We start from the raw sequence: 21,822 nt of genomic DNA, 5'->3' as shown, positions 1-21,822 counted from the left end.
CCATATCTCTCTACACTCTTTTTTTTGACTTATATCAGGTCTCTGTTCCCCAAACTTAGAGTTTCATTTTTTGACACACATGTCAAGTAAGAGTCAGTATGCTGTTCTTGCAGATGTATTTGCATCCTAGGGAGAGGGTGATTCTTGTGGGTCAAATCATTCCAATTCATGCTTTGGTCTTGTTAACTATTATGGTATTTATATGTACTTTATGCCTGGTGCTGAAGAGCTACCACATAACTCTGCATTTCTGGGATTCCATCATCCCATTGAAATAAGGCATCCATCTCAATCATGGCATCTTCCACTGTCATCTCCAGCTTTCAGAGGGAAGTTACAACAGACCTCAAGGAAACTGATGCTTCTTTTGCCAATGTACAGTAGTCCCCCCTTATCTGTGGTTTTACTTTCTGAGGTTTCAGATACCTGTGGTCAACCCCAATCCAAAAATATTACATAGAAATTTCCAGAAATAAACAATTCATAAATTTTACATTGTGCACCATTCCGAGTAGCGTGATGAAATCTTGCACCATCCTGCTCCACCCCACCCTGGACATGAATCATCCTTTTGTCTGGGGTATCCCGTCCATTAGTCACTTAGTAGCCATCTAGGTTATCAGATCAACTGTCCAGGTAGCGCAGTGCTTGTACACAAGGAACACTTATTTTACTTAATAACAGCCCCAAAGCACAAGAGTAGTGATGTTGGCTATTCGGATATGCCAAAGAGAAGCCATAAAGTGTGCCCTTTAAGTGACAAGGTGAAAGTTCTTGACTTTATAAGGAAAGAAAAAGTCAAATGCTGAGATGGTTAAATTTCACAGTAAAAATGAATTTTCTATCAGTGAAACTGCGAAGAAGGGAAAAGGAACTGGTACTAGTTTTGCTGTTGCATCTCAAACTGCAAAAGTTTACAGCCACAGTGCATCATAGGTGCTTAGTTAAGATGGAAAGGGCATTAAATTTGTACAGTGAGAAATTTTGACACACATTCACATAGCATTTATTACAGTATATCTTATTATTGTTGTTAATCTCTTCCTGTACCTAATTAATAAATTAAACTTTATCACAGGTATGTATGTATAGGAAAGAACATAGCATATATAGGGTTCAGTACTATCTGCAGTTTCAGGCATCCACTGGGGGTCTTGGAACATATTCCCCGTGATTAAGGGGTAGCTACTGTTTTTAAGCACTTTGGTCATGGCAGTATTTGGGGAAATTTCCTGGGGTACATAGTGATATCGTGGATGTATGGATAACACATGATAAATTCTCAGCGTTTCACTTCCTCTAGGTGTAAGTCAAGATAAATTACATTACAATGCAGTAACTGTCCTCGAATCTCAGTGGTTGTATATATTGAAGGCTTATGTTTTACTCACACTACTTGCTCATTTCAGGTCAGCAAAGCGGTTCCACTACCGGAGACACTCAGTGAACCAAGCTGATGCAACAGCCACCATGTCAAACACTGTCTGTCAATGTAGCAGAGGGAAGAAATGCTCTGGAAGTGTGGCATTAGCAGTTAAATGCCCTGGCCTGTAAATGATGTGTGCCACGTTCTCTCACAGTTTATTGAATGGAATTACATAACCTCTACTAACTAACAAGGGTGCCTGGAAGTACAATTCTGTGATGTTCTCAGTAGAGGACCTGAAATATTTGTCAACAGGCATTACTGTCTACCACACTCTCCATTATTCCAGGGAAGTCCGGCATCCCATTTTAATTTAATACAGAGAACTGTTGAGATTTCTGTTCTCCAAGCAAGCAGATTCCCAATGCTGGTCTCAGATGCTCAAGCTAATACACTGTATCCACATGCCTGGTCATTATACCTACATAGATCAATTCAACCCACACTAACAAATTTCTTCCTTCCTCATCAGCACTCTTAGAATTCATTCCCATATATATTACTAAGGGTTCTACCAAGTTAAATTATTAAGATCTTAAAATTCTTTTTGATGTGTATCTATTTTCTTCCGCTTCCAACTTTTTAATTGTTCTTCTGAGACAAGATGGAATCTTACTCTAATACAGATCTGATGACAATGAGAGGTGGACATGAAGAGAATTAGCATCCTTTGTAGGTTAACTGCCTCAGGTAAAATCCTTGAAGGATCTTCAAGCAAGACAGTACTAGATTCATCTGCGAGAAAGGACTACTGATGGCAAAGAAGCTCACTGGGACTTGGTGATTCACAGAACCTGGATTCATCTAAACTACCAATTGTCCCTAACCCTTTCTTAAAGTCACACTCTTTCCTAATCATTATCCTAAATTTCACATAGAGATCTGGTGAAGCTATGAATTCAACCTGTGTTGGAATTAGGCATGCAAGATCAGACTCTGTCTTGTTTTTAGCTACATCAGCTCTGAGTCTACAAGAGAAGAAATTCTTAGAATAGTCATAGAAGGTCTCATGTCCTCAGACCATGCCATAAGACCAAAACTAAAAATTCAGAACATTTTATTCTCTTTCTTTAAGCTCTTCATTACTTCTGGAGTTAGATATTGACCCACAGAGGTAGGTATTCCTTAGTCCTATCACAATAGTTTATGACAGCAGCTATATAATGTGTCAAAGCCTTGCCTTAAATAACCCCTTCTTTCCAGACAACCTCAAGTAATCACTTAATAGTTTTTCTACTTTTTAATTGACCACCAGTATCTCATTTTCCGCTGGCTTATTGTTGCCTTCAAGTCCAAACTTGTAAGATAATAATCCAGATTCCAAACTTTGTGAATCTGTTTATGGGAATAGGTTTCAATTCAGGAAAGAGAAATTAGTCTAGAAACTAGTCTAAGTATTTCACACAAAAAAGGAAGTTACTGGAATTAATGGAAGAGTAGAAGTCATGGGAAGACCACTAGACTGCAAGGCCATGCCATGCAACTACTATCCAAATATCAGAAAACTGTTACTGCTATTCTGAAGTCAGGAAACAGCTGGAAACTGGTGTTGCTATCACAGCTGCCTATTCCACCAGAGAGTGGCATGTGCAGTCTAGCGTCAGAAAAACCTGTGTCTGCCAGAACCTGTCCATCATCCACTATCACAGAAAGAACAGGAACCACCTGACTCACCTTCCAGACTTCATTTGGAATTCCTGCATGACAAAATGACATTAAAAATACAGATTCTATTTTATTTCTAAATTAATTTATAATAAGACTCAATTCCCATAAAAATCTCCTCCTCCTATTTTTTACTGGTACTTGAGAGACTGATTCCAAAGCTCTTCGGGGTAAATAAATTAGTTGAGAATATCTACGAAAAAGAATAATAATAAGAGAAACTTACGTGCTCAGAAATGAAAATGCATTGTAACTCTTTAGCAGTACATTTTGTGATAATGACTTGAGAGACAGACCAGTGGAAAAGAACAATTATCCAGAAAAAATGGTATATATAATAATGTAGTAGAAGATGACAATGGCTTCACAAATCAATGATAAAAGGAACATTTGCTCAATCTACCAAAACAAATTTTAGCTATTTATTACAACAAAAATAAAGTCGAAATCCAAGCTGTTACTTCATATCTTAGACTCAATATTCTCTGAATAATTATATGTAAAGTTAAAAGCTAATAAAAATGGAAAATTGTACAGGTAAATACAATTTTCATAAATGAACTTCCTATAAAGAAACACTTTACTGTTGCTCAGTCATCAGTCAAGATCTGTCATATCAGACTTCACCCATCATCCCATGGGAAGCTCTGCTTTTCTAGGGGTGTTGGTGGTGGGTGAGGGAAGGGATTAGGTAATAAACACTTTTTAAATAAAACACAAGACAAGGCCTTTGCCATTTTCTGAGGATCATCCTCAACTAACACTGAGAAAAAAACTTGCTATTATGAAAAAAAATTAAGTATTCTTAATATGGGTTCTAAAATTCACCCAAGACTATTTCTTGAAAATTATAATAAATAAAATAAACTGATTATCTAGAGGAAAAAGGCTTCTTATAGAGAGAAGAGCAGTGCAAAGATCTTAGATGACAGTGGGTTTGGAAGTGTGCAAGGAACTATAGTAAGAAGGTAATGCACATTGTTGAATGAATGAATACAGTCCCCCAAAACAATGAGGTTGCCGTAGAGTAACATTAAGCCAATGATAAAGTTTGAATTCTTGACACATTTTCTTAGGTAAAGTTGCTTTAAAAAGAAAAAGATAGTAAAAAATAAAGTCATCATTTTCTATTTTTCTTTGCTTCAAATTTTGGTCTGTATATTATTTTGAAGGTGAGATCAAACCCTAATTTGCTCTGCCTTATACTGATGTGCCACCCATACTCTGGACTCCTTCCACAATTTCAATCCATCTCCCACTATTTCTCAACACCAGTCCTCCACTCCAGCCAACTGTCAAGCACACCATGCTCATTTTCATCCCAAATTCTTTGTTCTTATTATTTCTCTGACCTGGAATGTCCTTCTTCCTTTTCTCCCTACTCTGCTTATTATCAAAATCCTACCCACACTTCAGAGCTCACCCCAATGTTCTTCAGCCCCTGAAGCCTCTACTCATTCTCCCCACAACCTTACCTCATAGAACTCAAACTATATTTTTCATTCAGACTACTAAATAATAACATTATTATTGATATTACTGTTCCATTTCAGATTGACAAGTTTCTAGTAACTTACTTAATTTCAAATTTACAGAAAAGTTGCAAAAAGAGTACAAAGAACTTTTGATTTCTCTCACCTAGGTTCCCCAACAACTGTTAATATCTCAACATACTTGCACTATCAACCATATATAAATATAATAATCTCATTAAAATTTTCTAGTTATTCTCAAAATAGGTCTTTTTTTCACTTTCTGGTCCAGGATTTCATTGCATTTGTTGTTATGTCTCTTTAGCTTCCTTCTATTTGAAACAGTTCCTTTATCCTTCCCTGTCTTTCATGACCTTGAGAGTTTTAGAGAAAACAAGCCCTCTGTCTCTGTTTTGAATCAGTCCATTATGCAAGAAGTCCTGGGTTTTTTTAGTGGAATATGATATATAGAAACAGAGGTGGCACTCCATGTTCTCATTGCTACTGAGGTGTCTTTGATTTCAGGACTTCTCAATAGCGGGGTGGGATGAATTGGGAGACTGGGTTTGACATATATACACTACTGATACTATGTATAAAATAGATAACTAATGAGAACCTACTGTATAGCTCAGGGAACTCTATTCAATGCTCTGTGGTGACCTAAATGGGAAGGAAATCCAAAACAGAGGGGATATATGTATACATATATCTAATTAACTTTGCTGTAGAGTAGGAACGAATGCAACATTGGAGAGCAGCTATACTCCAATAAATTTTTTTTTTAATTTTATTTTTTTATACAGCAGGCTCTTATTAGTTTTCTATTTTATACATATTAGTGTATACATGTCAATCCCAATCTGCCAATTCATCCCACCACCACCACCCCACCCCCAGCTTTCTCCCCTTGGTATCCATATGTTTGTGCTCTACATCTGTGTCTCTATTTCTGCCTTGCAAACCGGTTCATCTGTACCGTTCTTCTAGATTCCACATATATGTGTTAATATACGATATTTTTCTCTTTCTGACTTACTTCACTCTGTATGACAGTCTCTAGGCCCATCCAAATTCGGTCTCTACAAATGACCGAATTTTGTTCCTTTTTATGGCTGAGTAATATTCCATTGTATATATGTACCACATCTTCTTTATCCATTTGTCTGTCGATGGGCATTTAGGTTGCTTCCATGTCCTGGCTATTGTAAATAGTGCTGCAATGAACATTGGGTTACATGTGTCTTTTTGAATTATGGTTTTCTCTGGGTATATGCCCAGTAGTGGGATTACTGGGTCATATGGTAGTTCTATTTTTAGTTTTTTAAGGAACCTCCATACTGTTCTCCATAGTGGCTGTATCAATTTACATTCCCGCCAATAAAATTTTTTTTTTAATTAATGGATATACTTAGAAAATAAATGTAAGTACACATGGACATGCATCTGTATCTACTTCTAAACCTATTTATCTTTTTAAATAGGTTCATGTCAACGACTCCAGTTTCCATGCAATACTTTTCTAGCTTTCCTCCTCTACATATGTGAAATCCTTTCTCCAGCAGTGAGAAATTTGGCTCTCAATATATTTAATATATTTGCTTACTTGCTCATTCCTCTTGTATGAACCAAATCTAATCACACACATCTGCCACTTCCTTAGATCTACATTTCCTTGGCCCCACTGCTACTTCCTTGGCCTTGCCACCAACAGGGGGCTTGGTCATATCACTGTCCCCAAAGAAAGACAAAGGAAGAGAAGGGAAAGAAAAAAAAAAGAAAGAAAGAGAAGCAATTCTTTTGTAGAAGGTAGAATGTTAATACCAAAAGAAGCTTGAAAATCATCTAAAATATGCTCTTCAGATAAAGAAACAGGTTCAGAGAAGTAAAATGATCTGCCCAAAGCCACTCATGGAGAGCTCAGAGTATAAAACAAGTCTCTTGAGCGTTTAGAGCTTTTCCCTCAACAAATGATGTGTATACCCTGTTCTCACTTCATCTCGTAATTATTAAAATAAAAATGCTTAATTATTATATATTTAGTAAATTAAATAAAATATTGAGGGGAGGGCTTCCCTGGTGGCGCAGTGGTTGAGAGTCCGCCTGCCAATGCAGGGGACACGGGTTCGTGCCCCGGTCCGGGAACATCCCACATGCCGTGGAGCGGCTGGGCCCGTGAGCCATGGCTGCTGAGCCTGCGCATCCGGAGCCTGTGCTCCGCAACGGGAGAGGCCAAAACAGTGAAAGACCCGCGTACCGCAAAAAAAAAAAAAAAAAAAAAAAATTGAGGGGAGTGAAAATATAGTGTTCTTACTGCAACCACAGAATGTTTCTTCATTGCTGCATTCATATGTAGAACTTTACAAATAATTATATTCCATATATTTCTTTCTTATATAGAAAAAAATTGAAATTTTTAAATACAAATAGCTAATTTTTAAAAACTAATTTCTTCTAATATGTCAATTGTTAATTTCAACCAAGGTCCATATTCAGAGCTGTAAAACTTAAAATAATGTAAAACATAGTAGACAATGATGTTAGAATTTGGTTAAGACTTATTATGTAAGAACTAATAAAGAATGATAAACCATAATGGAAAAGAATATTAAAAAAAAGAATATACTCAGTGTATAACTGAGTCACTTTGCTGTACAGCAGGGATGGGCACAACACTGTAAATCAACTATAATAAAAAAATAAAATAAAATTTTATAAAAGAATAAAGAAATTTGTACTTTGTGACTCAAGCATGTCATTTGCTCTAAAGCTGTACTTTCCAAAAAGAAATATAAAAGCCACATACATAATTTTAACCACATTTTTAAAAATGTAAAGGAAGCAGATAAAATTAATTATATATCGACTGCTATAGGTTGAATGTTTGTGTCCCTACAAAATTCGCATGTTTAAATTTCATCTTCAGTGTGATGGTATTTATGAGGTGGGGCCTTTGGGAGGTGATTAGGTCATGAGGGCAGAATCCTCATGAATGAGATTAGTGCCCTTATAAAAGAGACCCCAGAGAGCTCCCTTGGCCCTTCCACCATGTGAGGACATAGGGTACAGGAACTCAGTTTTCACTGGACACCGAATCTGCTGGCACCTTGATCTTGAACTTCCCAGCCTCCATTACTGTGAGAAATAAATATTTATTGTTTAAATCACCCAGTCTATGGTATTTTTTTAGCAGCCTGAACAGACTAAGACGTATACCTACACATACACACATATGTGTATATTAAAATATATGCAAAGTATCATATCAATATGGAATCAGTAAAAAATTATTAGTGAGCAATTTTACATTTTATTTTATGCTAATAAATCTTCAAAAATCCGGTGTGTATTTTACACTTAAAAACTCAACTGGGTCTAGCCAGATTTCAAGTACTCAATAGTCACTTGTGGCTAGTGCTACCATATTGGCAGTACAGCTCTAAGGTACAAATGAACATTCCTCAAGAAGTTCTAACCTTTCAGAGTATTTGGCAAATAAATTTTATAAAACTTTCCAGTATCCATAAAAAGGTAGTTATGGTTTTGTATGTAAACCATAGGATTTATTACTATTTATTTAATAAACCATAGGGTCAAATATAACCAAAAAGAAGTAATGCTTTTTAAAAAAAAAGGAGGTAGAGTTTTCTTCAGACCAAAGGGAGAATTGATGATTGCATACAGTGTCCATTATACTTCATTAATATTCTCATTATTCGAGTCACATCTCCTTACCAATCCCATTTCTACTTTAAGAAATCAGAAGAGACTCAAAGTATTATAAAACATTATTTTAATGTTTTGGTCTTACATCAGTAGTTATAATTTCCTGGAGGTGTATGTAATATCAACAAAGTAGTTCAGTACTTCTCATGAGTATTTTTCCTGTTTTCCTCAGTATATCCATGGCCCCATTTACTTTATTCTTTCATTTTTATGCTAGCCTTTTCTTTTACCCTAAAATTCTCTTTCCTAAGAACATTTAAGGACAGGGTCCCAAAATGGTATATTTCTGCAGATGATACTCCAAATCGGTATGCTAATACACAGAAATTACTATCATGGGAGTATTCAGCAAAATGCCAAATATATGACTCATTGTACCAACATCAAAAAGTAGAATAAAAGACAGCTGACATTCTAGTCACTTCCCACCCTAACAACTGCTTATAAAAATTGCAGGAAATGGTAGGTATGTATGCAGCGGCCATTTGTAATTCGTTGTTCAGGAGCAATATTCTTGTCTCAATAATATTGAGACAAGACAATATTCTTGTCTTCGAGAACTATTTTTCCTAGACCCAGTCCTAGAAGTGGGCAGATACCCAGCTGTTGCCAAGGACCACCTACCCTTTGGCCATAAGGACTGATTTAAAGGTAGGCACGTAATCAAGGAACTTTTCTTCTGGAATCATCAGGAAAGATACTTGCTTATTCTGCCACTGCATGTGAGGACAATCTACAGAGGGCTATTTGTATCACTGTCTTCTGGCTACAAAGAGATGAGAAAGTCATTTTAAGGAGAAAATGGGGCCAAAACATAAGAAAAAGTGTCACGAGAAAGAGGGGGAAAATTTCCTGGTGGCATTATTTAGGCCACTGGACCCAGACACATATGACAGCTAATTTCTAGAAGAAAATATAGGAGAAAAACCTTTGTAATTTTCAGTTAATCAAAGATTTCTTAAATAAGATACCAAAAGTACAATATATAAAAATAATCGATAAATTGGACTTCATCAAAATTGAGAATTTCTGCTATTCGAAAGGGAGTATAAAAAGAATGAAAATGAAAAACAGACAGGGAGAAAGTATTTGCAAATCACATATCTAATAAGAGATTTGTATCCAGAATATATTTTTAAACTATTAAAATTTAATAATGAGAAAACAAAATTTTTTTAAAAAACAGAGCAAAAGATTTGATCATACACTTTACCAAAAAAGATATAAAGATGGAACATAAGCACATAAAAGATGCTAAACATCATTAGGCATTATGGAAATGCAAATTATACCCACAATGAGCTACTATTGCACACATAATAAAATGTCTAAAATTCAAAAGACAGCCCATACAAAATGTTAGCAAGGATGCAGAATTCTCATATATTGCTGGTGGCAATGTGAAATGATACACCATTTTGGCAAACATTCTGAGAGTCTCTTAAAAATGAAACCTACACCTACAAACCATTCTACTCCTAGGTATTTGGTCAAAGTAATGAAAGTATACAGCTGGCCCTCCTTAACTGTGGGTTCCTCATCCTCAGATTCAACCAACTGCAGATCAAAACTATTCAAACAAACAAACTAAAACTCCAGATAGTTTGAAAAAGCAAAACTTGAATTTGCTTCAAGCAGGCAACCATTTACATAGCATTTGCTTTGTATTATGTATTATAAGTAATCTAGAGAAGATTTAAAGTATATGGTAAGGTGTGCATAGGTTCTATGCAAATACCACGCTATTTTATATAAAGGACTTGAACATCTAAGAATTTTGATATCCAAAGGGTGTTCTGGAACTAATCCTCCATGGATAACAAAAGATGACTATATGTACATGTATGTTCACTGTAAACTCATTTGCATAAGTCTCAAGCTAGAACCAACCCCCCAAATCCATCAACAGGCAAATGGATAAACAATGTACAATCACTTATCTATCTGTATCTATCTGTACAATGTATCTATCTGTTTCTATCTGTATAATGGAGTACTACTTAGTAATAAAAAATGACAGATTGTTGCATGCAATATGGATGAATCTCAAAATAATTACACTGCATGAAAGATAACAGAAAGAGGCACATACTATATAATTCCATTTATATAAATGTCTAGACAATGCAAACTAATCTGTAGCGACAGAAAGCGATCAGTGGTTGCCTGGGAAAGTGGTAAGGTTGGGAGGTACAGGAGGGTGGAATTACGAAAAGGCATGAGAAACTTTGGGGAGTGCTAGATAGGTTCATCATCTTGATTTTGGTGATGGGTTTCTGAGTGCATACAAAAAGTAATACATAATGGAAGCAAAAACAATATTTTTATTACATTCTTAAATAACCTCAATTACTTATTAATGAGATGGGTGTGCTTGTCCGAGACACTGCACAACTTTTCAAATCTTGACATCAGATTGGGCCTCATCACTGTCATTTCCTGTTCCACAATGATCTTCACACAACACTTGCTTTCATCACAACTAACAAAAACCCAGCTTTGGAAAGATATGATGTCGTCTAAAGAAACGTGGTTCAAACTATTGTTGAAACTATGTACTATTTCAAGCTAGGAGCTGACATGATCTCCACCAACTGTTGGCAAATTGGATTGAAATCTCCAAATCTAAAATTTCTCATTTTTCTGAATGCAATTTTAAACATTTCCTAACGGTATAAGAACTAGAGTTATACTATTGATTTAATCAGGTATGGTGTGACCTCAGGCAAATTTGTGGAAAGTTTTCCAATTTTCAGTGGAGCCATCTGAATATACACTTTCTATAATTTATTTTTTGTTCCCACCTTTGCTACATAACTGAAAAGTCACACACAACCTATTGTTGAACTATTCAAAGAAGCTTTGGGAAGAGAATATGAAGACTATTCTGACTCTTTGGGTGTAAACATCTTTGAAAATCTCAAATAAAAAAATATGGAAACAGAAAGTCTATTTAATAGGATACATGGTATTGTCTTTATAATAATTATCTTTGCTTCTGTTCTTACTGTAATTTATAAACCATTTCAGGTTATTTCTGCTATATTTTATAACTTAATTAAGAAATTTTGTTTACTTATTTTGAATTATGGTTAAGCAGCCTAACTTGGAGCTGTAATATGGGCTTTGTTAGGACTTCAGTTTCTGCAAGAAGACATGGATGTATTCATAAGTTTTAATATCATAGAAAGAGTGTTTATTAGCAGGTCTTTGCCTAAACTTGTCTGGCCTTCAACAGGGTTCAAATCCAGTTAAATTCTATTTCATCTAAACAGCTGCTATCTCCTTTTTTGCATATTGTTGCCTCAACTATAATAAGGCAGTGATCTAAATTTGCATAACAATTGGATCCTATCCCAATAACTTGAAGTGTGTTCTAGCCAAATGCAGATTAAATTGGCTAAGTAAAAATGCACTTCAAATTGCTGTACTCTGCTTTAATAATGAAGTAGAACTCTTAGAAATAACTAAAAAACAAGTTGTTCTTCAATTTATAAACTCTTTCTATTATATTGAAACATAGATTGAAGCTTTGAAAACATCTGCAGAGAGAACACAGATCAACAGTGATCCAGCTGTGACCTCACTACTTAATAATTGTGCTTTTAGCCTACTCCACTACTTGTCTCCTAACTACAGACATTCTTGGGTGGGAGGGTACCTCTAATCCATTGATCCATCAAGCCTACCTTTTAAAAAGTGAGCACAGGGGAAGGCTTTACTACCAGTGATTTCAATAAAGTTTCCATTAAGTGCAACTCTGTAGTCTGGCTAGTACTTGTGTTTTACAATTCAAGTGCTCACATTAAAGATCATAATATGATTGAATTCAACAGAAACCCAGAAATCTCAGGTTATCTAGTAATGATAAAGAAGGCGCGCTCAATATCACCCACTCACATTTTGCTTTGTTTTGTTACCTGCTTACTTTAATACACACAGAACACAAGAAGATTGCCTTTTTCTCATTTTCAATGCTAGTCCTAAAATGGTTAAGTCTCTTGCGGGATGAAATCACCAGGCTCAGACTGGCCGTTCAACGGAAGGTCAAAGGGAGTGGTGAAGTCACCTCCCATGGTAAACACCCATACACTTCCAGCCTGAACAAGTTTGGGCTTAATTCTTGCCATTCCAAAATTCACTGCTCTCTTGGCATATGACATTTCATGAACTGCAAAGGATGAGAAATTCCACTCCAGAGAATTCTGTTTATAAGAAGTTATACACATCTAATAATCTCAGAAGATATGAGCACAGCAATGTTGAAAATTACCGATTGTTATTCCTGAGAAAAAATTAGATAATTATTTCTGAAAACATAAAAAACCTCATATAATAAAAATTAGACGCCCACATGTGATTCAACTTCCACTTATGAATTATGAAATTAGTAATTACTAAACTGCCAGCACTAAAAAATAAACCATTCATCACTGGAGAAGTGCTGAGATTTTACAAGAAATGATCAAGAATATTCTAATGGCGTTAGAGCTTTTGGTGTCTAAGACTTTTCCCAATATGTATACACACCTTGTCAACCTGCTTAACATTTTCAATGTAATTTAAGGTTGATTTTTCTTTTCTCATATAGTAGCTAAGATTGTATTTCATATTTAAAAACTCACTAATTAGGAGTTTAGTAAATTGTTTTTTCTGACAACTCCATTTCACTTTCTGAAATAAGTCTCTCTTAGGACATAATAACTTTGGTTCCAAATTTTCATCACTGAGTAATTTTGAAAGCATGGTAATTTTTTAAAACCTTATGACTAAACTCTAATAGTCTCTAGATGTTAGCCAAAAGTATACAGCTCAAAAAGAAAAAAGAAAGCAGGGAGAAGGGTGTTTATCTTTACAAATGACTATGTGTGCCTTTTAACAGCTACTTCTTTAAAAAATTATGTATTTTTACAAGGCAGCTATTTACATTTTGCTTAGAACCTAAGTCTCCTTAGTGGACCAAATCACATAAATTAGAGAACATTTTGGTCACTCCACCAGTTTAAAGATCTCGTGAAAGCCTTATAAAAGTAAAATAAAATAAACCTAAATGTGCCACATGAACATTCAGGCCTTTATTACCTCATAATAATAATATCAAAGCTGGGAGCCCTCTGTAGTTAATATTTTTGAAGTCCTCCTGGTTATCTAAGTCACTGTTTGCAGTGCTTTCTAGAGTGCAAATTTCACCCTGCCACTAAATCCTATAGTCATTCCTCAATCTCATCTAAATAAAACACTAATTTCAAAGCCTGACATTTTAATGGCTCTGAGTAATCTGGTCCAACTTGAACTCTAGCCTACAATGTTCAGGTTCTGACATCATTTCCAGTATAGTTTGTAAGGAAAACATCCTTTCTCTCCCCAGTCCTCTGTCCTGGGGGCATACTGAGTAAGGAAGAAGGTTTGAGAATTACAGCTTCTCTTCTCTGCATACCCTCACTCACTCCTTTCTGAGGAGGCACAGTGACATATATGATTGGAAAATTTAGAATCTGCACGTCGGCAAGGGGTTCTCCTGTCCTCTCCTACCAATAGTAAATTAACTGAGCAGGCTCTGCCTTATCAGACCAGCAAGGAAGCAGTTGGAAAAAGGCAAATTCAATTCCTGGGATAATTATTACATGCCCCTTTGGTTGTTTTTCCTAAGCCTTACCCAGGCTTTGCAGTAATAACGTAAATCTCCATCTAAATAGAAATTTTCTTAAGGGTTTAGCCTAAAACATCTTTGAACCCAAATATCTAACCCCTTGCCTTGTGCACAGTACAAACTTAAGTGTTCTCAATAAATAATCAATCTACTGGAAAATGTTCAAAACAAAGGTATTCTCTCTGTGGAACATAGTAGAGCACTACGAAAAACTGAATGCTTAGTAAATGTTTATTGAGGATAATCTGCATATGATGTTTTCTAATATTTATTAAGTACTCTTAGATGCTTAGCACCATGCTAGGGAAATATTTTTTAAAACAAACAAACAAACAAACAAAAAAAAAAAACCTTCTCAAAATTAACCCCAGACTCTAAAGGGATACCTATGATCTAAACTCTCCTTGTGTTCCCAACATCAAGAAATAGCAGACAAGGCTGTCTTGGATTTGACCATAGGTAATAAAGAAAAAAAAAAAAAAAAGAAAGAAGGGGAAATAGTTCCTACAAAGTTGTGACCACACATTGCTCTAAAATGAGTCTGTTCACTAAGTATATAAGTATATTAATTCTCCATGGAGCACACAATTTGGAATTGTGCAAATGATTTGAGTTTGCCCCAACTCTCATCATCCGTAGGAAACTGGAATAAGCAAAAGCAAACTCTTTATGGAAAAGGTCACATCTATCTTTGACCTTGACGAAACTTTCAAGTAATTTTCTGTGGGCAATGACTGGCAAGCAGCCAAAGATAACAACGTTCGCAGAGAAGTAAGACAATATGAAAGATACCAGAAGAAAAATTAACAGAAACAGATCTACAAGTATATCATACATAAGAATTATGAAATAAATTAGTATTAAAACAAATACACTTATCCTGTTTAAAGAAAGGAATAACAAATGAAAATGTGAAGAACCAGAAACTATAAAAAAAATCTAAAAAATAGCTAATTTAAATGTAGAATTAATCATATAATAACTAAAATGAAAAACTCATTGGCCACATTTGGACATATGTGCACAAGACAGAATTAATGAACTGAAATATAGATCAGAAGAAATTACCACAAATACAACAAATGTAAGTCAGATGACTTCACTGGTAAGTCTCCCAGACATTCAAAATTAAGAAGTTAAAAACATAATGTTGGGGCTTCCCTGGTGGCGCACTGGTTGAGAGTCCACCTGCTGATGAAGGGGACATGGGTTCGGGCCCCGGTCTAGGAAGATCCCACATGCCGCGGAGCGGCTGGGCCCGTGAGCCATGGCCACTGAGCCTGCACGTCTGGAGCCTGTGCTCCGCAACGGGAGAGGCCACAACAGTGAGAGACCTGTGTACCGCAGAAAAAAAACAAAAAACAAAACATAATGTTGGTCTCATGTAACCTCTTCCAGGATACTGAATGGATGAAAACACTGCACAACTGACTTCCTGAAGGTCAAGACCAAAACTTGACAAGGACAAAAGAAAGTAACAAGTGCAGGACAATCTCATTCATGAACAAAGATACAAAACTTCTAAACTAATTACTAGCAAATTGAACCCCACTATTTATAAAATGAATAAAACCATGATTAATTTTATCTCAGAACAAGATAGGTTGAATAATGTAAACTCTATGACTGCATGTAAAATAGGCACAGAAAAAGAGCGTGGTTAAAGAAAAAAAAAAGACTTTTAACAAACTAGAAATAAAAGAGAACTTTCTAAATATATGAGTTGTCTAGAAACAAACTACAGTAAAGGTGCACAACGAACTACTGGAAGCCTTCCTTTCAATATCATGAACATTACAATGATGCTGCTATGAACACTTTGCTTTAACATTTCACTGGTGGTTCTATCCAAGAGGGTAAAAGTAGAGCTCAACTATACGATGGTACTGGAATTAAATATCAATGGAGAAAAAAATGCACCATTCAATTAGTTGGTACTTCAACAACTGCTTCTATATAGGTAAACTGGATCTCTGCAAAGCAACCCACACAAAAAATTTCTAGATAGACAAGGATTTAAAACATTTAGAAAAAGACACAGGAGAATATTATTGTAATGCTAGGGTAAAGAAAATTTCTTAAACATGGCACAAGATAAAAATTTTGCATAAAAATATTGCTCAATTAGACTAAATTAGTTTTAAGAGCTTTTGATTATCAACAACTTATGGAAACTTATGTTTCATTAAAGAAAGTGGAAAGGAGATCATGGGAGGAGATAAGATGGCAGAGTAGAAGGACTTGAGCTTACCTCCTCTCACGAAAACACCAAAATCACAATTAACTGCTGAACAGTCATTGATAAAAAACACTAGAACCTAACAAAAAAGATATTCTGCATCCAAAAACAAGAAGCCACAACAAGACAATAAGAGGAGTGCTTTCATGATGTAATCAAATCCCATACTCGCCAAGTGGGTGACCCACAAACTAGAAAATAATTATATTGCAGAGGTTCTCCCACAGGAGTGAGAATTCTGAGCCCCAGGTCAGGCTCCCCAGTCTAGAGGTCTGGAACATGAGGAGCAGCCCCCAGCAAATCTGGCTGTGAAGTTCAGCAGGGTTTGATTGCAGGAATTCCACAGGATTGGGGGAAACAGAAACTCTACGTCTGAAGGGTACACACAAGGTCTTGTGCACACCAGGACCCAGGGAAAAAAGCAGTGACCTCATAAGAGACTGGGCCAGACCTACCTGCTAGTATTGGAGGGTCTCCTGCAGAGGTGGGGGGTGGCTGACACAAAAGTCCCCAAACAGCCAAAGCAATACAGAGAAAGAAAAACGGAGCTGGAGGAATCAGGCTCCCTAACATCAAACTATACTACAGAGCTATGGTAATCAAAACAGTATGGCACTGGCACAAAAACAGAAATATAGAACAATGGAATAAGGTAGAAAGCCCAGTAATAAACCCACTCACTTATGGTCAATTAATCTACAACTAAGGAGGCAAGAATATACAGTGGAGAAAAGACAGTCTCTTCAATAAGTGATTCTGGGAAAAACTGGACAGGTACATGTAAAAGAATGAAATTAGAATATTCTCTAACACCATACACAAAAATAAACTCAAAATAGATTAAAGACCTAAATTTAAAACTGGATACTATAAAACTCTTAGAGGAAAACATAGGCAGAACACACTTTGACATAAATCGCAGTAATATCTTTTTGGATCCACCTCCTAGAGTAATGAAAATAGAAACAAAAGTAAACAAATGGGACCTAATTAAACTTAAAAGCTTTTGCACAGCAAAGGAAAATATAAACAAAATGAAAAGACAACCCACAACATGGGAGAAAATATTTGCAAGCAATGCAACCGACAAGGGATTAATCTCCAAAATTTACAAACAGCTCATGCAGCTCAATATCAAAAAAACAAATAACCCAATAAAAAAATGGGCAGAAGACCTAAATAGACATTTCTCCAAAGAAGACATACAGATGGCCAAAAAGCACATGAAAAGATGCTCAACATTGTTAATTATTAGAGAAATTCAAATCAAAACTACAGTGAGAAAACACCTCACACCAGTCAGAATATGGCCAGCAACAAAAAATGTACAAACAATAAAGAGGGTTTGCTGGAGAGGGTGTGGAGAAAAGGAAACCCTTCTACACTGTTGGTGGGAATGTAAATTGGTACAGCCACTGTGGAGAACAGTATTGAGGTTCCTTAAAAAACTAAAAACAGAATTACCATACAACCCAGCAATCCCACTCTCGGGCATATATCTGGAGAAAACCATAATTTGAAAAGATACATGCACCCCAATGTTCATAGTAGCACTATTTACAATAGCCAAAACATGGAAGCAGCCTGAGTGTCCACTGACAGATGAATGCATAAAGACGATCTGGTACATATAGACAATGAAATATTACACAGCCATAAAAAAGAATGAAATAATGCCATTTGCAGCAACATGGATGGACCTTGAGACTATCATATTAAGTGAAGTAAATCAGACAGAGAAAGACAAATATCATACGATATCACTTATACTTGGAATCTAAAAAGATGATACAAATGAACTTATTTACAAAACAGAGACAGACTCACAGACTTTCAAAACAAACTTATGGTTACCAAAGGGGAAAGGTGGGGGTGGGATAAATTAGGAGGTTGGGATTAACATATACACACTACTATATATAAAATAAATCATCAACAAGGACCTACCGTGTAGCACAGGGAACTCTACTGAATATTCTGTAATAACCTATATGGGAAAGAATCTGGAGAAGAGTGGATAAATGTATATGTATAACTGAACCACTTTGCTGCACACCTGAAACTAACACAACATTGTAAATCAGATAATACCCCAACATAAAATAAAAATTAAATTAAAAAAAGTTTGACTGATGCTTCCAATTGCTAGGTATTTTATCATATTTTAAAGACTTCTGTAGTTTAAGGCCTTTCACTGCTTAAGACCTTTCAAAAATCATTTAATGATTTATTAATTAATATCCTTTTTATACTAGTATCTATAGCATCCTAAGGCTTTGATACAAATCCCTTAATATTTTAAAATGCTATTACCTGGCTTAATAAAAATCAGTAGTGTTTATCAGTGAGAAAAAAGGTGGAAGGCAAACCATAAACTTGGAGGAAATATTTACAAAACACATATTACTTACAAAGGATTAGTATCCAAAAAATATAAAATATGTAAGAATCAACAAAAAAAACCATTACAATAGGACACATGACAAGTCTTAAAACAAAAATGACCAATAAACTTGTGAAAAATGCTAACTTCATTAGTAATTAAGGAAATCCTAATTAAAAACACAATTAGAGGGCTTCCCTGGTGGCGCAGTGGTTGAGAGTCCGCCTGCCGATGCAGGGGACACGGGTTCATGCCCCGGTCCGGGAAGATCCCACATGCCATGAAGCAGCTGGGCCCATGAGCCATGGTCGCTGAGCCTGCGCATCCGGAGCCTGTTGCTCCGCGACGGGAGAGGCCACAACAGTGGGAGGCCCGCGTACCGCAAAAAAAACAAACAAAAAAAAACACAGATATCTTCCTAACCTACCATATAGGCAAAAAAATTATAAGCTTAAGAATTCCAAGAGTTGGTGAAGATGTGGGGTAATTGAAACTCATTAATATCCCCCAGCATTAGACTTTATCAGTTCATGAACAGTTGTATGTTCATCCCTTGCTGCAGTGAAAATAGACATCTCCAGCTATGCAGACATGGAAGAAAATACAAAAAAAAACATGAATGAAAAAAGCAAGAAAATGCAAAAAAAATCATGAATGAAAAAAGCAAGTATGATTCCATTTATATAAGGGCAAAAAACAGGTACAACTGAAAAGCCTCTTGTTTAGGGATACAATTACATTGGGTAAACTAAAACACAAAGTTTAGGGTAGCAGTTACTTGGAGGTGGGAAGTTAATGGACCTCAGAGGTATCTATGTCAGTGTGCAAGGATTTTATGAGGCTAGACTGAAAGTTTCATGAGGGCAGGGACCAGTATTTTCTCTTCTCCCTTTTATTTCCTGAGTGCAAGAAAACTTATGGCATGTTGTATGTTCTATGTGGTCAACAAACATTTATTGGCTAAATGAATGAATACATTGCCTTTGTAAACTGTAAAGCTATGCAAATCTAGACATTTTTATTATTATTTACTATAGTTTACGTTGTAGAATCATATAGAAGGTAATAAACTATAACAGTCAGTAAACACTGCTGAAAGTTTGATGTTAACCTGGCACTCTTCGGCAAAATTAATTAAAATTTTTAGTTTCTAAAAATGTGATAATTGCAATTGCATTTAAATTGCCACATGAGGCTGAAACATGAAATCTGACTTCAGGGGAACATAATTTGAGAGGCAAAGCCAAAAAAAAAGGAATGAAAACTTGAGTTGGCCAAAGTCTGCAAGTTCTACCACGTAAGTTTTTTTTTAGAAAATAGTTCACAAGTTGGAAGTTTGTGAAATGTGGTTAACATGGAAGTAATTGAGAGTGTTTGTGAACTCAAATGCCCCTCTACCAATGTGTCTCCAATTAAAAAAAGACATCAGATGAATTAAATGTTCATTATATTTGAAGTGTGGAATCAAGCCATAGAAGTCCATTGCACATTTGCCAGTTTTCTGATTTTTTGGCTCCATTAACCAATTGTCCTGCTGAGATGTTTGTATATTGTACGTGAAAAATATGTATTTGCATGTCCATTACACCAAAGTCATATAATCCACACTATATATTGCTCCCGGCTGTGTTTAATGGAATCTATCCAACGAGTGAGAAAAGTCTTCAAGTTACAAACAATATTCAAAGAGGACTTTTATCTCAACCAGATACTATGCTTTGTTCATGTTACTTAACGCAGGATATTTCCATATACATATAATTTGAGCCAGATCGCCAATAAGGAAGATGTGTTTAGAGGAAAAATTGCATGTTTTAGGGCCAAGATCATTATTGTATATTATTTTATTTATTTTTTGCTTATTTGCTTGTCACATCTCTGGAATTATGTCCAAATAACACTTTGAAGATAAAACTGCATGAAAGAAATTTGTTGAAAAAACATGATTTATTCTGGGAATGGGCAGCAAACACATATTAACAAGCTCTCCTTGTATTCACCTCACCAACTAATTCTGCATCGATCTCCTGTATGTATGTAGGAGACAATATGATGAAAGGTTAGAGAATTGCTTTATATTTCAGAAGACAGGCTTGTGTAAGAAAAAGCCAACATCTGAAGAAGGGTGTCTCTTCAAAGTTTGGTTTTCCTTCTGCACATACACAGAACAGTGTACTGTGCTATAACGTTTGTTTTTTTTTAATGGCAGCCACAGTTACTACCCATCAGGATTTACTTTAGGGCTTTGTATGTTCTATATAACATTTTTTAATCCCTATTATGTTTTAGGTAATATAAAATATGTATATATAAACAAATTTTACAAATTACTGTAGGGTTCAGCAAACTATATAAAGTTATATTAATATCTCTACATATTTTATATGCAAATGGTTTCTTGGAAAAGATTGTCATCTTTAAAAAGTAATGAATTCAGTCTTATGTTCATGATGCAAAATGAAGTAAAGAAATGAGTAGTTCACTCGCTGTGGGCGCTCAATCTGAGTAGATCACACTGTATCCAATATTTTAATCAAAATTATTTAGACAGGTTTAAATGACTGCTTTTTTGACTACACAGACATATTTTTATAACTATTTCATAAATCAAACTTATTAATATTATTGCTTTATTTATTAGTAATATATCTATAAGAGGTCAAATACCTATTCAAAATGTGTATTTTTCAACAATAATTTGGTGTTTCAAATACTCAGAAGTCTGGTTTCAATCAGATGAACTATTGGGATAGTTGACCTATTTTGTGTCCTGTTTTGTACGGTGTGTTCAAAATCTTCCAGCCTATCCTAGTATTGACTGATAATATGTAAACAAATCAATTTTTTTCCAAATATCACCGACCTGTTAAATTGTTGACGTTCTTTTCAATAAAAAGATTTCTGTCTTTCAATTTTATTTACAGAGATTTAGATCTAGTCTAATCTGTTCAACCGGTTAATCATTGTCAGGTGCCAGATTCCAACTGGTTCTGAAAGTAACTGTATGGCTTTTCTTTCCATATTCCTTGAGCTAAATTTCTACTACTTATTTGAATGTTATTTAATATAGCTCATACATTTAAAATAAAACCACCAGGTAAAATGAGTTCCGGCTTAGTATGAAGAGGCTGTTAGCAAATTAGCATTACATATACAGATGGATGTGGCTCAACAACACTGATTTAGACAAAAGAAACAATGACTTGAACTGACATGTATCACCATGACTCAGACTCTAATGTATCTGTGAATAAATCCATA

The sequence above is a fragment of the Aethalodelphis obliquidens genome, unplaced genomic scaffold (genome assembly GCF_003676395.1).
Source record: "Aethalodelphis obliquidens isolate GAN/ISIS:26980383/991018 unplaced genomic scaffold, ASM367639v1 scaffold6, whole genome shotgun sequence".
In the NCBI taxonomy this organism is placed as follows: domain Eukaryota; kingdom Metazoa; phylum Chordata; class Mammalia; order Artiodactyla; family Delphinidae; genus Aethalodelphis; species Aethalodelphis obliquidens.
Note: the sequence above shows the minus strand (reverse complement) of the source record.